The sequence below is a fragment of the Nicotiana sylvestris genome, chromosome 10, assembly GCF_000393655.2.
Source record: "Nicotiana sylvestris chromosome 10, ASM39365v2, whole genome shotgun sequence".
Taxonomy (NCBI): domain Eukaryota; kingdom Viridiplantae; phylum Streptophyta; class Magnoliopsida; order Solanales; family Solanaceae; genus Nicotiana; species Nicotiana sylvestris.
Window position 1 is genome coordinate 61489761 of NC_091066.1, and position 16257 is coordinate 61506017.

Genomic DNA, 16257 nt, shown 5'->3' on the forward strand with positions numbered 1-16257 from the left:
ATGCAAGGGTATAGCAAGCTAGAGCTTTGGCCGTTTTGAGGTGAGTAATTGATGTAAATGATGTCCTGAGTGTTTGAAACCCCGGAATTTCACATCGTAATGCTATATTAAGGTGACTTGCACGCCGGATAACGGGCGTGGGGTAGAGCACCATTGGGGATTGTGACTTAGTCCGTCCCGAGAGATGTTTTTACCGTATTTTCTACTTGAACTAAATTGAAAATCATCCTTACTTGGATTTAATTGTTACATTTGGGCTTCTTGCCAATTATTTGAATCCTTCAGGGATTGACATCACCGTTTCGCATACATGCATATCATTTGATCTCAGTCCAAGGTTTTAAATATTGTTTTGCAAACTCAACCATCTTTCTAAGATTTGAAATTTTAAATGATATTTCTAAATGATATTTCGGGCTGAGAACTACTATTTTACAAATGCTCAAGGGGCTTATGATGATTTCTGGACTGAGCATGGATCGGGCTGCGCGCCGCAGTAGTGTTATATTGATATTGAGGCCGAGAGCCTGGTTGATTACATTGATATTGAGGTCGAGGGCCTGGTTGATTACATTGATATTGAGGCCGAGAGCCTGGGTGATTATACTGATATTGATATGAGGTCGAGGGCCTAGATTTGATGCCACGAGATGGCTTGATATTGCGCTTGGGCTGTAGGAGCCCCTCCGGAGTCTGTACACACCCCCAGTGAGCGCCGTCGACGATAAATAAAATGGATGGCTCGGGTTGCATGCCGCAATGGGTACTAGAGAGTACCATCATATGAATTGCATTGCACTCATGCATAGAGTGTACCATCATATGCATTACATTGCACTCATGCATTTGTTTTTATCTGTTATACCTATCTCAGTATTTGGTACTCTAATTTAATTGACTTGTTGCTTCACTTGTTGTTGTTCTAAACTGCCAGTTATAGTTTACTTTGTATTTTTTCACGATTTCTTATTCTCAGCCTTTATTTATGTTTATTACTCTCTTGGTCGGAGTACTCACATTACTCCCTGCACCTTGTGTGCAAATCCAGGTACACCACAGGCTGAGTAAGGATTTGTTTAGCTGAGCAGCAGTATCCGGGAGTATTGAGGTAGCTGCATGGCGTTCGCAGCCTTGATCTCTCCCCTCTATCTCTATCTTTTATTCCGCATTTTTCCTAGACAGACTTGTAATAGGTGGATATTCTGTATTAGAGGCTCATATTTGTGACACCGGATTCTATTGGGCTATGGTGTGGTATTTTAGTTGAATTTCCGCAGGTTTTATTATTAATTATACACTTGAAAGTGATGACTTAGTAAATTCTCTGTAATATTTATCTATAATATGAATAAGAATTTGGGATAATGTTGTTGAATGGTCGGGCTTGCCTAGTAGTGTGTTAGGCTCCATCACGACCGGGTTTGGGGTCGTGACAAGATATTATGCGAACACCAGATCAAAATGTACAGTCCACAACTCTTCTGCGGCGGCTTGATTAAGCTCCAATATCGGGCCTCGAGAGCCTTTTTTGCTTGTATTGATGAGGTTAGGAATAGAGGGTGGATGAGCCATTTCATCTGAGTTAGGACTTTGGACATGATTCCAGTGGAGAGGATGTCGTTCCCTGAAAGGTGGAACATGAAATGCAATTGGATATGCTAATGAAATGTTCCTTTTTCCTTTTGGATAAATCCCCCTACGAACTGACTTCCTCCACTGATGCAGCTGTTATAGCATACCCTAGCGCGGTTAAGGACCTCTCAGGCTGGATTAGCCAGCTAGATTTGATTTGCCCATACGTCGAGCGCGTGTGGCGCGATCTATCTAGCGCTCAATGGGAAACCAAGGACCATGGTGAGCCTTTACTTTTGTTGTAATTGAATCTCTCAAAAGAACTATCACTGATTGTGTCCTCATTCCCTGTGTTTGTATTTTGCATTTGCGCAGGTATAGGGGAGGACTTCTTGATGAGAGAAGAACCGCTTGGTGAAGTGGATACCCTTAAACCTGACGAAGTGAAGAAAAAGTGAAGGAGGTTGTGGGCTCATTATCCGAAATCCAAGAAGGACAAACTAGAAGAACCTAAGGCTGACTCAACAACCTTAACTCTAAAAGTGTTGGGAGTCTCCGAGCTGAAAGCGTGAAGAAAGATGATTCCTTGGTAGCACCCGAGGGGGGAGAAAACTTGACCGTCCCACATATTGCTAAGCCGGTGGCTTCTAAATCAGAACTTGATGCTGTCGTAGTTCTACCTCAGGCTTAAGAAGCCTTTAAGGGTGTATCGGGCAATATTCCCAAGCCGGTTGATGGCCAAAATATTCCCCGAGCTAGGGTGCATTTGGTAGGTGGTACGGAGGAGCCTAGTTCTGAAGCTCTCTAGAAACAAGATATGACCCCAATTGATCAAGTCGGGTTTACCGAAGTGAGCGATTCCCCTACGAGATCGACTCTTCCTCCGAGGGAGGTACAGGATGCCCAAAATAAAGAGCCTTTCATCTTGGGGGCGCCCGTTAGAGATAAGAATTTGTTTGAAATGCTCTTTGCTTTGTCTAAGGAAAAGCCTGAGCTTGACCCCTCGCTTATTTTTAATGAAATAGACAGGCTCTGTGAGCAGGTAATTTTTTTGTAAATTATGCTCGGTGCCCCGATCTTCATCTTGTTAACTTTCATTCTTTCATGGTTGCAGGCCAAGGCGCTTTATAATTAGACCTTCGCTAGGTTTCAAACCGAGCTGGCTCGTTACTAGGGTGAGTGTAGGAAGCTCACTTTGGAATCCAATAAGCTTAGAGATCATTCTACCAAGAGGGAGGAGGAACTCTGTGGCCTTCATGATTGTTTGGAGGAGGCATCCCGAGAAAGGACTCATCTTACTAAGCAGGTTATAAAGTTCCCGTTTGTTTTTGCCTACATGCTTATCCGGCTTCAGTGCTTTAACACCTTCGGGTCAATCTTTGCAGCTTGAGATGAAAGATGTCCTAATGAAGGAGGAACTCCGAGCCAGGGACTCTGAAATTCTCGAACTCAAATGGCACGTGAGTGAGATAGTCTCTGAGAGAGATACCCTCCATGGGGAGGTTGTCTCAGTTGGACATCAACTTGATGATGCAAGGGCAGAGGGTAATAAGTATAGGGATCTTCACACTTAGTTGGTTGTTGCATTATCCGAGGTTAGGGCTTAAGCTGAGGAGTTCGTATCTTCGTACAAAGAGGATGCTGTTACTGCAAATGCTCAGGACAGGAAGGTGTCCGAGGAGTCCGAGATGCAATTGATTCAGGACGTGTAGCATGCCCGATTAGAATATCGGTGGCAGGCTCTCGAGGATGTATATACGGGGGGTATCGACTTATCCGCCAAGATTAAGAGGGTGAAGTCCATAGAAGAGGAGGCTGAAACCAAGCTTTCTTCTAAAGGCGAGTCGAGCAGTGGCACGGGAGATGGTGAAGATGGAGGCAGAGTCCCTGAAGGGGAAGAGGCCGTTGAAAATCTCGGGGTCGTGGCTGGTGCTGTAGAAGACACAACTCCCGAGGCAGCCGTCAAAGTAATAGCCCCGGTGGTATATTAGGATTTTATTTTCTCTCTGTCTTTGTAAGGGCTTTAGACATAGGCCTTGTAAATGCGCCCTTGTGAACCTTTCAACATATATGTAAAAAAGGCCCTTCGTTTTTCATCGCTTTTCGTTTTTCCTTTACTTTTTTAGGAATAAGCTATGACACTTGTTGACAATTGATCAGAAATTTGGACCTTAAATTGAAACCCTTAGGTTCCTGCTACCGCTGAGCGATTTGTAATGGTCGAAAGTTGATAGTTTTGGGATTAGTCCCCAAGTCATGTTTTGACTTGAGTTTATTGACCTTTAGGTCTAAAGTATCGACCTTGAGGCTATTTGAGCAGGCCTTTGAGCTCTTACGTATTCTGTCGGTGAGACCTTTCATTGACCCTGAGACTCTTTTAGTCTGGCCCTTAGGCTTGGTACGACCTCTCACATAAGCTGGCGCTTGGGCTCTTACGCGTTGTGTCGGTACGACCTCTAATATAGGTTGGCGCTTAGGCTTTTACACATTGGGTCAGTACGACCTCTAATATAGGCTAGAGTTTGGGCTCTTACGCATTGGGTCAGTACGACCTCTAACAAGGCTTTGTTTTTTCCTCGTTAAAGACTTTTTGAAGTTTTTGTGTTCGCCTGACTCTTCAACAGTTTAATAAGAACCTCGATTGTGAGCTTTTGTGTAGCGATAAATGAGCACCTCGGGAGGATTCGCTCGATGGCTGAATTGTTTCGAAGCCTATTATTTGGAGCTAACATGATCGAAACTCTTTTGCTTGTGCCGAGGGTAGCCTGATTAACCAGTTCATTTCGAAGTATTCTCGATGTGATTAAAGGCCTGTGATTTTATGGCGACGGTCGGGCATCCCCGAGTCATGTTAGTTTAGTTGGTATAGCTTTGTGACCGTAGTCATTGTATTTGGCCGCAGCCTTTTAGTCCCCAAGTGAGGTAGCCTTGGCGTCTATATCGAGGGTATGCCTTTTTAGTGGTCTTACAAGTTCAAATATATGGCCTTTAATTTAAGATCGGGATTATGCCTTTTGTAAGGTCTTCTAAATTTGAGCATGCCATTCTTGAGGTCTTACAGATTTTTTGGTTACTTGGCACAAGTATAATTCATGCCATGCTTGAGGTCTTAAAGATTTGGTATTTTGGTGGTCTTAAATTTTCTAGTATTGCCACATAGAGGGCTTTCGGGCTCGAGGCTACCTGTTTGGGGTCTTATGGCCTCGAGTTTTTTTAGCTCGATGGGTGATAGTCTCCAAGATATCAAATGTTTTTGGCTTTGGAGCCGTTCTTCATAAATTTGATGTTGCCTCATTGAGGGCTTATGAACTCGAAGTTTCCGGCCAGCAGGTCTTACGCTTTTGAGTTTTTGATGTTAGTTCCCAAGTGTTCGGGAAATTTCTGGCCTTGGGGCTGTTTCTTTGTAAAAATAGCAAACTTCTTTGAAGCACAAAGCATTTTTTATTGTAAAAGATACTCCTTTGTTTAGTTGGTGCAAGCACACATGTTTTCTCCCGTTGAGGGTTTGGTTATTCTATGCGGACACGGTTCATTCGACCGTTTGGCTTGATACATCATTTTTCTATTTAGACCCTCTATGGATCGTCTTGATTTCTTCGGGGAGATGATCTCCCGGGGGGATGCCCCCCAGTATTCGAGGTTGAGTGAAGGGAAGCCTTGCATACTTGTTATGTTCTCCTTAGGTAGCATATATATGTTGCCTCATTAAAAACCTTGTCGGTAAAACCCTTATTGGGATAAAATCTGATCAAAGGAAAACAATGCAATGCATGCTTTAAAACCTAAGGTCATCGAGTCGGTGGATGTTTCGGCGTCTTCCATCGGACACCTTAGCAGTAGTAGCATTTGAGCATTGATATGTTCCGATTGCTTGGAAAATTTTGGTCTTTCATGGTACCGAGCTCGTAGGACTCTTTGTCGATCAGTCCGAGGATGTGGTACGGTCCTTCCTAGTTTGGCCTAGGTTTCCTTCATTAGGGTTTTGAGTGTTTGGGGTGACTTTCTTTAGGACTAAGTCTCCGACTCCGAAATGTCGGAGATTTGTTCTCTTGTTATAGTACCTTTCAATCCTTTGTTTTTTGGCGGCCATTTGGACCAGCGAAGCTTCTCGCTTTTCATCCAATAGTTTGAGAACCATAGTCATGGCCTCATTGTTTGAGCTCTCGATGGTGTGTCGAAATCTGGCACTTGGCTCTCCGACCTCGGCCGGTATCAAAGCCTCAGTGCCATACACCAGAGAGAAAGGCGTTTCTCCTGTGCTTGATTTTGGAGTTATTCGATATGCCCATAGCACCTTGGGCAACATTTCTCTCCATTTTCCTTTTGCACTTTCTAACTTCTTTTTAAATTTTTGAACGATGGTCTTGTTTGTGGACTTGGCTTGACCATTTGCGCACAGGTGGTAGGGTGTTGACAGGATTTTTTTGATTTTATGGTCCTCGAGGAACTTTGTTACTTTGTTTCCGATGAACTGCTTCCCGTTATCACATGTTATCTCTGAAGGAATCCCGAATCGACACATGATATGATCCCAGATGAAGTTAATAACTTCTTTTTCTCTTATCTTCTCGAACGCCTGTGCTTCTACCCATTTCGAGAAGTAGTCAGCCATAAATAAAATAAATCTAGCTTTACCTGGTGTCGTTGGTAGAGGTGTCCGACGATGTCCATTCTAAGCATGTGATTTTTTCCCTATATGAAATATTCCTACAGAATCCCAGGGAAATAGATTTTTCTGTTGATTATTTGCCATTTTTAGGAATTTTCTAGAATTTTCTTAATTATTTGCATTTCTATGCATATTTAATTTTTATTTATATCATGAAAAAAGTATTAAAATATCATGCATTGCATTTAGGATTTGTTTTTACATTTTTAAAATTAATTAGTAATTATTTGCTTTATAAAAATTTGAAAATCACAAAAATAGCCCATTTTTTATTTTTTGTCTTTTAATTTTTAGTTTATTGATTTTCTCTTTTAGTTTAGAATTAAGTAATGCTTATAATTTTTATAATTATTTAAATAGTTTAATTTCATATTTTAGATAATTTAGGATTTTTAATTATTGGGATTTTTAATTAAAAAAAGAAGAGAAAGAGAGACTAAGGATATAATAAAACAAAGAGGGAAAAATGATTTTTTAAAGTAGGTCTAGCACTTGGGCTGCACCCTTCAAGACCTCAGCCCAAATACTTCCCTCTACCGGTTCAGCCAAACAAAAATGACCCGGACCCGCCTATTTGACCCACCCATCTTCCCCACTATATAACATCCTTATGTTTTTTCCCCAAAATTCGAACCCTAAATCTGAAACCACAGAAACGGAGCCCTTGTCTATTGTTCATCTTCTTCCTCTTCGACACAGCCCTCAACTCGCCTGGAACTCAGGCAAGTTCACTCAAATGGGACCCTTTCCCTCCACGTCATTTGATTCCCAACGATTTTTGTCAGAGAGGAACGAATATTCGCTCCAATTTTGCATGATTTCTATACAAATGGAATAATTTGCTAGATGAATGGGAGCCGTGGATAGATGTAAATCGATCCACGCCTTCTATTTGTCCCAAAAATCATTCAAAAATGTGAAGATTTTCGGATTTTTTGGGTAGAACCTTGGAGATTTTTGAAGGTTATATATATGAGGTAAGTTTCTTTGCATAAAAAAGGGGGAAGAAAAATCAGAGATTAAAAAAATCTAGGAAAAATCTTTTAGGGTTCTTGAAGTTGTCATTTTTTGTTCAAGCCGTTTTTGTTAGTCTGTTTTCTCTTCAGTAAAACATTAAAAAAAAAAAAAGAAGCAATGGTTTGATTTCATTTTTCATTCCAGTTTACTTTATTTTTTTTTCAAGTGAAAAAATCAAAGAAAAATCACCCAAAAAAAGTGTTGATTTGGGTTCAAGCTCGTCGATTCCTGTTTTCTTGCTGATGTTCGTTTCAAGTTTTAGGTCGTATTTTGGTTCGAAGTCAGCTTAATTTGTTGTAATCGCTGAAGTTTTGTCAATTGAAAGGTCCAATTTCAGGTTCATTCTTCGTCCTTTTTCTCCTATCATTAGATGATTCTATGCAATGATTGCTTTCTTTGAGTTTATGAGTAATGTATTTCAAGTGCTAAAAAATGTAAATTTTTGTGTTTCGACGAAACGAGCAAGTCTGTTTATTCCTTTCTTGAGATTGACCTATTTTTTTGAGCCAAATTTGTGACTTTCTGTAGATGGCTCCTTATTCTTCTGAAGTTCTTATTGTTGCCTAGTTGTCTTGAGGTGTCCATATTTTCTAGTAAACTCTTGTTGTGTTTTCTGAAGAGGAACTAAATTTTATGTTAGATTGTAAATTCAATTTAATTTTTCTGGCCTAATTTTCGAGTGCTGGAAGTAAAACTGTGGTGCATATAATTTAAGAAGACAGATATATCTTTGAAAATAAACTGAATGTATATTTTTTTTAAATCAAGTTCATGACTAACACACCCATGTTGGGTGTTTTAATCTACATGTATATACATTTAAGCACAATCGAACTTTGTTGGACATCTTTGTTAATGTAATTGGAGAAGAGAAAGAAGACTTTCTACTGCTTGAATACTCCGATCCCGAATTTCTTTTGAAAGCATATAGTCATTTTAGGGTATCACTTAGTACTTTTTTTTTAAAGAATTTCAATTGTGTTTCAGTTAATGCAACGTAAATTTTGCAAGCAAATCTCAATTGTTAAGCCCGCAAACGTGGGCCAACATTCATCTAGTTGCTTCAGAATTGCTTAAATGTTTAGAAATTGGACTCCTCCCTTTTATTTGATGTTTGAACTGTAAAAATACAATGTAGTGGTTGGAACACAACCTTTAAAATGATGTTATCATGCTCATAAATGTTATTAGTGCACCTAATTATTAACCCATGTTTAATTAAGAGAAGGATGTATGCTATTTTCTAGTTAATACTTTGGATTTAATTATTCATGCCTTAATTAGTAGTATAGAGATATTAATCCCAAGACAATGGAGGCGTATAGAATTAGTTGAATGCAATTGTGGAAGTTTGGTTGTTAATGTGATGGTGATACAGTTGGTTTGGTTTTGTACCATTGTTGTCATACTGGAAAGCGAAGAGATGGCTTTAATTTTGGAAGAAACGTGTGCATATGTAGGTAACACAGTTGGGCCAATTTTAAAACCCCTTTTAATGTTGGCCCGTTGATTGCTTGTGCTATGCATAACCATGTCAATTACAACAATAGTTAAGTGATAATACTTCCCCACCATAACTCCATACCATACAACATTCGCAATAATCTCTAATTAGCTTTAGAAAAATAATTCATGAACTCCATAGCTTGCTTTAGGCACGTAGTTAGATTATTACAACTACGTGTACAGTTCCTGTAATGTGATTGTAATAATTAATTTTAAATAAAATTAAAATAAGAGTACCTTTAGTTTGCCTTTAAAATATATATAACCCTTTTTCTTAAAATAATTTGAGGTGTGTCATGCCTTAAATCTATAACACATGGCCCTCGCAAATTAAGATCAAGAACTAATTTTTCTTAAAATAATTTGGGGTGTGCCATACACAAATAAAAATCGTTTAATTTATGACCCTCATATAAATATAAAATTAGTATAGAAATTACCTTGAACTTTGGTAGTCTACTTAGGCGCGTTAATTAAATAATTGTCATAGCTACGGGTACGGTTCCCGTGACGTAGTTGTGATGCCTAATTACTACAATTCGGGGGTACATTTATGTGACCCGTCCACAATTTAATTTTTAAAAATTAAACATATTGTTGATCGTTGATACGGTTCCCGTGACATGATTCACTATATGTAACAATAATTAAATAAAAGTGGTTATAAGGTAAAAAATGCACAAGAGATTAAAACATGTAATAAATCGAATAATAGGACAATTTTAATAATTTAAGCGACTGTGTTAGAACCACGGAACCCGGGAAGGCCTAACACCTTCTCCCGGGTTAACAAAATTCCTTATCTAGAATTTTTGTTTCGCGGACTTATAAAGTAAAGTCGAAATTTCCTTGATTTGGGATTTTATAAGAAACAAGTGACTTGGGACACCAAAATAATTATCCCAAGTGGCGACTTTAAAAAAATAAATTAATTAATTCCATTTCGAATAATATCACTTTAATTGGAAAAACTCCATTATATACCCTCGGGGTGTAAAAAAGGAGGTGTGACAGCTCTGGCGACTCTGCTGGGGCGAAGAACCCAGAACTTTTGGTTCAGGGTTCAGAATTCGAGCTTGGAATAACTGTTATATTTTGGCTTTATTCATTATCTGATTTTTGCATATTTGAGCCTGATGTGCTAAATGCCGCTTTGATATTATTTGAATTGTATATGAACTGTTACGAAACCCTTCTCTTCTCATCTTCGGGGATGTGCACGCTGGCGTGACTCCTCTTTCTGTTAGTGTCATACCTTGAGGTAAGAAAGAGGCTCAGACAAGTTACAAAGCCGGATGGCCTTTTGGTTCCCGGTATGTATCCCCCCCTTGGCTCGAGTTGTCCGCTCGGATACACAAGTCTAGAACAATATACACAGGTTTTTTAAACTTAGAATAACTCAGCATCATGTCGGATCCCTAGTAGTAACGTTTGTTTGCATCATGTGCATTTGACTTTGGGAACTCAACACAGGGGTTGGGTCCGTCTAGGACAGGTGGACCCCAGAATCAAAGACCATCCCGATGCATATTTTACGTGCTAGTTGTACAATTATTTGCTTCGGTTTGCATGTTGACCGGTTTCGAGAATAGGTAAGGAATTGGGAAAAATAAAATTGAGGTATGAGAGAATTGATTACCCGTCTTTGAAAAAAAAATCTCGTATCCAAAATAGGTCGAAACTCTGCTGAAATTTTGAAAAAAAAAAAGAGAAAAGAATTTGGTTTCAAAAGTTTCAAGTCTTTCTCTATTCTATTTTGTCAAAACTGACCGAACTATGCAAGTTTTATTCTCACCGGATGTGGGATACGTAGGCAACATTCACCGGGTCCAACTCCATTTTTGCAAAAATAACCCAAAAAATGAAATGTTGTTATTCTATCTTAAATAAAATTAGGTAATGTCGTTCTTGTTTGAATAGCCCAAAATGTCCCCAAAAGGACGCCGGAAGATTGTTTTTGCAAGAATAATCACCTACTTACCTTTTTCAAATTTTTGGCTACCTAGCAAGCACCGCCCTAAAATCTTCCTTTTCAAAGTGCCGAAGGGCCGTATTTGCGGAAGTAGCCGTGTTATTTAAATTTTTATAAAATTGACCTCTTTTGTAAAATTCGCTTTATTTTTAAACCAATTACCTTAATTTAAATGTGCAGAATGAGCACGAGTTAAAATTTGCCAATGACGGTCATGACCAATATTCCTTTGGAACTGTATATGTGGTGGGAAGATCTGGGTGAATCAAGACATTATGTGGTCAACCTTTACTTGGGGGGTCTCACCGGGTTATTGAAGATCAGGCCTTTGAGGAGACATAATAAAGGCACTGGTTACGTTTTGGGATCCAACTCACAACGTGTTTCATTTCTCGGATTTTGAACTCACGCCCACTTTGGAAGAGATAGCTAGGTATATTGGAGGCACTGAAGCTCTGAGACACAAGTATTTGGTCGCTCCAAGAGTTGTCACTCCACACAAGTTTCTAGATTTACTAAAGATAAGCAGGGGGTCCAATACCCAGATTTGGCAGCTGGTTTTTCCACTCCCAGTTTATATACCAGCGATACGGACAAGGACGGGGTTTCAACAATCCAGAAAGCAGAATTTGCAGAAAAGGGAATCGACTAAAATGAGAAGAACACATGTATTTTTGGGTCTTCTAGTGTTTCCCAGGAAATATGGGAATATCGATGTACGGATAGCTGGAATCATCAACACTTTGCTTACTCAAGCCAAAAGTATCCTCGCACCCATGATAGTGTCTAAAATCTTCCAACTCTCACAGCCTGTAAAGCTGGAGGAGACTTTTTAGAAGGGTGCAACTTGGTGCTACAAATGTGGATGATTGAGCATCTATTTCATCGTCCTTAGTACATGAACTATGGGTCGATAGGAAAAAGCTGCATAGGGGAGTTTTATACAAGGGTCGACGTGTTTAACATGCCAGAAGGGGTTGTAAAATGGATCTCTTGCCTCCGCTCCGTCACTGCGAATCAAATAGAATGGACGTTGGGTTGGCTTCATGTTGATGAAATCATATACATACCAGCTATAGGTCCTCATTTCCTCCTGATGGGTCTTAGAAGTATCCAGCCTTATGCCTCATACCGGGTTTTGAGACAGCTAGGGAGATGTCAAATAGTGCCCAAGTATGAAGACCTTATCCTTCATGTGGTCGAGATCTGTTCTAATGGCCAGTTGTACGAAAGAGTGGTCTGACAGCAAATACCCGAGTGTGTGATCTATCCAGAGGTGAAGTCTGTCCCGGTTACCTCGCTTGGTACAAAAGGAAAGTTGAGATTTGGAGGCCAGCTAAAAGACCCCACCTCCAAAAGTTTATCGGAGCATCACAAAAATAATGCGAGTGGTTGATAAAAGAAAATGAATATCGGGCCACCATAAGCAGGTTAGAAGGACAGATCAGAGACCTCAAGTTTGCTAGTGATGTGCAAGCTACTACAGATGAGGGTGAGAAGAAAAAATTAGCCCAAGAAAATGAAATCCTTCGGGCCTAGATCCAAAGGATGAAGATAGCTGCAGAGAATCCGGAAAGAAGCCGAGCAAATGAAAAACTCATTCATGGCCTTAAGAAGAAAATATGTGAGTGTAGGGGATGATCTAGAAAAATTCGAAGGCAGTTTGGCAAGAGCTAGAGCACAGTTGGCAAAGAACGCCGAGGGACGGGTTGAGTTTGTTCGATAACTAAAAAGGAAATACGAGGGAGAAGTCACAAACTTGAAGAAAAAGCTAACCACCCTCGAGAATGAGATGGCCAAACAAGCCAAGAGCTTCAAAGTCGAGACAGAACATTGCTACGCTTTGATGGCACAGCTAGAGGGAGGCATACAACATTTGCAAGAACAGAATCATACTGCCACTCAAGTCTTGGAGGCTAGATCTCAGCAGATTGGGCGTTTGTTGCAAGAAAAGAGCATCATCAGGGAAAGGGTTAGAAGAATGGCTGACTATATCGTGATGAAATGCAACGAATGTGAGGACATGACCAGGTCCATGTTCTTCGCCACAGTGATGATCTTTGTCCGCCAGATAATGGAGGATCTCTATCGCCTCCAAGATGACATGGCACATAGTCCCGCAACAAGACCATTTTTTTTATTGGTGGAATGTTTGAAAGTTTACCTCTGGTCCCATTTGGGGGTAATGTTTTGAAAAATCTTACCACTAGTCCATTTTGGGGTTTTTTTGTATAAGATAACCGGGTTGGAACTAAGTTTATACTTAGTTTTAACCAAGTTATTATAAAGTTTTTGTCTAACTCTTATAATAATTTTATTTTGAGTTTCTATTCTACTCTCTTAGCGGTTTACCCTTGTCTTATAATTATAGGTTTGGGCTTTAGATCCCACCTATTTCAATATTTGGGTTTTTGTTTTACCCTTTGTTATTTTAACTTTTGCATTTAAAAATGCTTCGTGACTCTTTTGAATAAGCACGAATCATAAAAGAGGGCCCTTTTATATACGACACTTAATGAAGAATATATCTCAACTTCATAATAGTGTAAACATACGAAAGAAGAAATAGGGACACACACGTTTCTTTGAATAACTTTGAGGAAAGTTTTGTATCATTCCAACTTTCAAATTATAACTTTACATGTATTTAAGTATCATCTATGACTCTTTCATAAATGTTTTCTTTACAACAGATTTGTAAAAAATTCAAGGATATATCTTGCAACCCATAAATAAATATTGCCTTTAACCTAAACATTAGTAAGATTTTGAAATTTACATCCACGAGTGTATTCTTCATAGGTTTTTGAGTCAGGCTTGCGTTTTTGGCTCGCGACTTTGCTCTGAACTTTCGATTTGTTGGGTAGACTTTAAGCTTGACTTGAATTCTGATTGTTCCAGTCTTATTTGCCTTCCTTATATATTTATAGTCCCCCAAGTGTTTGAGCTTTGAAGTATGAAATCTTGAGCACTTGATTATTCCTTGCATGTGGTCCTTCCTGAAAAGGGAAAAACGTACGGGACTCGGAGGTATATATAATTTAGATGATGACTGCTTAACCTTTATATTTCCATCAGAAAGGTTATAACCCTAGACCAAGAATTATGTTACTTCCGCATGTCTTTCAAGTCTAATATCATCATTTGGTGTGGGCTAGCCTTTTGCCTATCATCTAAAATTGTTAGTATAATTTTAACTGTACAAAATAAAAAATTGTAATTGAGCGATACCTGACCGTGGGTATTTCTTTTGCATTGAAATAGTACTTCTTCAAATGAACGGCATTCCAACTGGAGGGTAGAACCTTGCCATCCATGGTTTCTAACTTGTAGGCCACCTTTTCCAACGATACCTTAAATCTTGTAAGGTCCTTCCCAGTTTGGACTCAACTTTCCTACATTGGTTGCTTTCGTTGATTAAAAAACTTTCTTGAGTACAAAATCCCCAATCTTGAAGTAACTAAGATGAGCTTTCTTATTGTAATATTGCTCAATAATTTGCTTCTGAGCAACCATCCTTATCAAGGTTGTTTCACTTCTTTCTTCAAACAAATCGAGATTTATTCGCATCTCCTCCTCATTTGACTCTTCGGTTGCTTGGGTGTATCTCGTACTTTGTTCACCTATCTGAATTGGAATTAAGTCTTCAGCACCGTACACAAGGGAAAACGGTGTCTCTCCCATACTCGCTTTTGCTGTTGTTCTGTAAGCCCACAAACTCTAGGTAACACTACTGGTCGTTTACCTTTTGACTCCTCTAGCCTTTTCTTCAAGTTATAATAATAACTTTGTTTGTTGATTCAGCTTGTCCATTGGCCACATGATGATAAGGTGTTGAAGTAATCCTTTTAATTTTCCAACTCTGAAAGAATTATGTGATTTTTGCACCTATGAACTGATCACACACGATTTCTTTTGGAACCCCAACAGACATATAATGTTTCACCAAATGAAGTCCCTGACTTTTTTTTCTTGCACCTGCTTCTATCCACTTAGTAAAATAATCAGTTAGTACTAATAAAAATCGTACCTTTCCTTTGGCTTGTGGTAGTGGGCACACAATATCCATCCCCCACTTCATAAAAGGCCACAGTGCAACAACCGGATGTAATACCTCTGTTGGTCGGTGCATGTTGTTACCATATCTTTGGCACTTGTCACATTTGTCCACAAAACTTTCTGCCTCTTCTTCCATTTTTGGCGAGTAATATCCTACTCTAATTAGAGTTTTTACCAAGGATCTTCCTCCTGCTTGATTTACACAATGTTCTTCATGTACATCTCTCATCACATACTCTATTTGAGAAGGTCCGAGATACTTTGCTAAAGGACCACAAAATATTTTTCGATATAAATTTCCTCGATCCAAACAATAACGACCAGCTTTATGTCGAAGTACTTGAGCCTTTTTCTTATCATTAGGTAGAATTCCATACTGCAAAATATTGACGATATCGTTTCTCCAATCCCAGGTTAAATTAATGAAATTTACCTCGTTTTTATCTTGGTCGAGTGCCGAATGAAACAAATGTATTATGGAAGCATTTTTTTCATTTGTTACTTCTGCAGTGGATGCAAGATTAGCCAACGCGTCTACTTCAACATTTTCTTCCCTAGTTATTTGCACGATTTTCCATGATTGGAATTGCCTGATCAAATCTTGTGTCTTTTCCAAATAATGCTACATCCTCGCCTCTCTAGATATATAAGTCCCTTGCATTTGATTAACTACGAGCATCGAGTCGCTTTTGATTATAATCAGCTCTATTCCGAGATCTCGTGCCAATTCTAAACCTGCAATCACAACTTCATATTTTGCTTCATTATTAGTAATAGGATGGCAATTTATGGCTTGCCTTATAGTTTCTCCATGGTGGGATTAGAACATTGCCTAAACCCGCTCCTTTAACATTCGAGGAGCCATCGGTAAATAGGGTCCAAGTACCTGGATTAAACCCATTAAATATCTGCTGTTCTTTTTCTGTTTCTGTTACCATCCCTAAGCTAAAGTCTGCCACGAAATCTGCTAAAACCTATGATTTTATCGGAGTTTTAGGTTAATATGTGATATCATATTCACTTAGTTCTATGGCCCATTTGGCTAACCTACCTGATAACTCTTGCTTATGTAATATATTTCGTAAGTGGTAGGCGGTCACTACAGAAATAGGGTGACATTGAAAATAAGGCCTTAATTTTCTAGATGCAATAATTAGTGCTAAAGCAAGTTTTTCTAAATGAGGATATTGAGTTTCAGCATCTAGTAAGGACTTGCTAACATAATAAATTGGAGATTGTTTACCTTTATCTTCCCGAACTAACACTGCACTTACCACCATTTCTGATACGGCGAGATAGATGAGTAGCCTTTCACCATCCTTTGGTTTTGCTAGCAACTATGGGTTCGGCAAGTATGTTTTCAGATTTTTGAACGCTTGTTGGCATTCTTCAGTCCATTCAAATTGGCTGCTTTTTCAATACTGAAAGAACTTAAAGCTTTTCTCTGAAGATTTAGAAATAA

General features: G+C 39.1%; 1 long non-coding RNA gene across 3 annotated transcripts in view; it reads left to right on the top strand.

The window, feature by feature from the left end:
- The first annotated feature begins 6877 nt into the window (after positions 1–6877).
- LOC104232380 (uncharacterized) overlaps positions 6878–16257 on the top strand; it is a 30055-nt gene continuing 20675 nt past the window's right edge. For all 3 annotated transcript variants that reach the window (XR_011402862.1, XR_011402863.1, XR_712317.2), the window contains exon 1: positions 6878–7595. This is a non-coding gene — a long non-coding RNA (uncharacterized lncRNA). The remainder of the gene's footprint in view (positions 7596–16257) is intronic.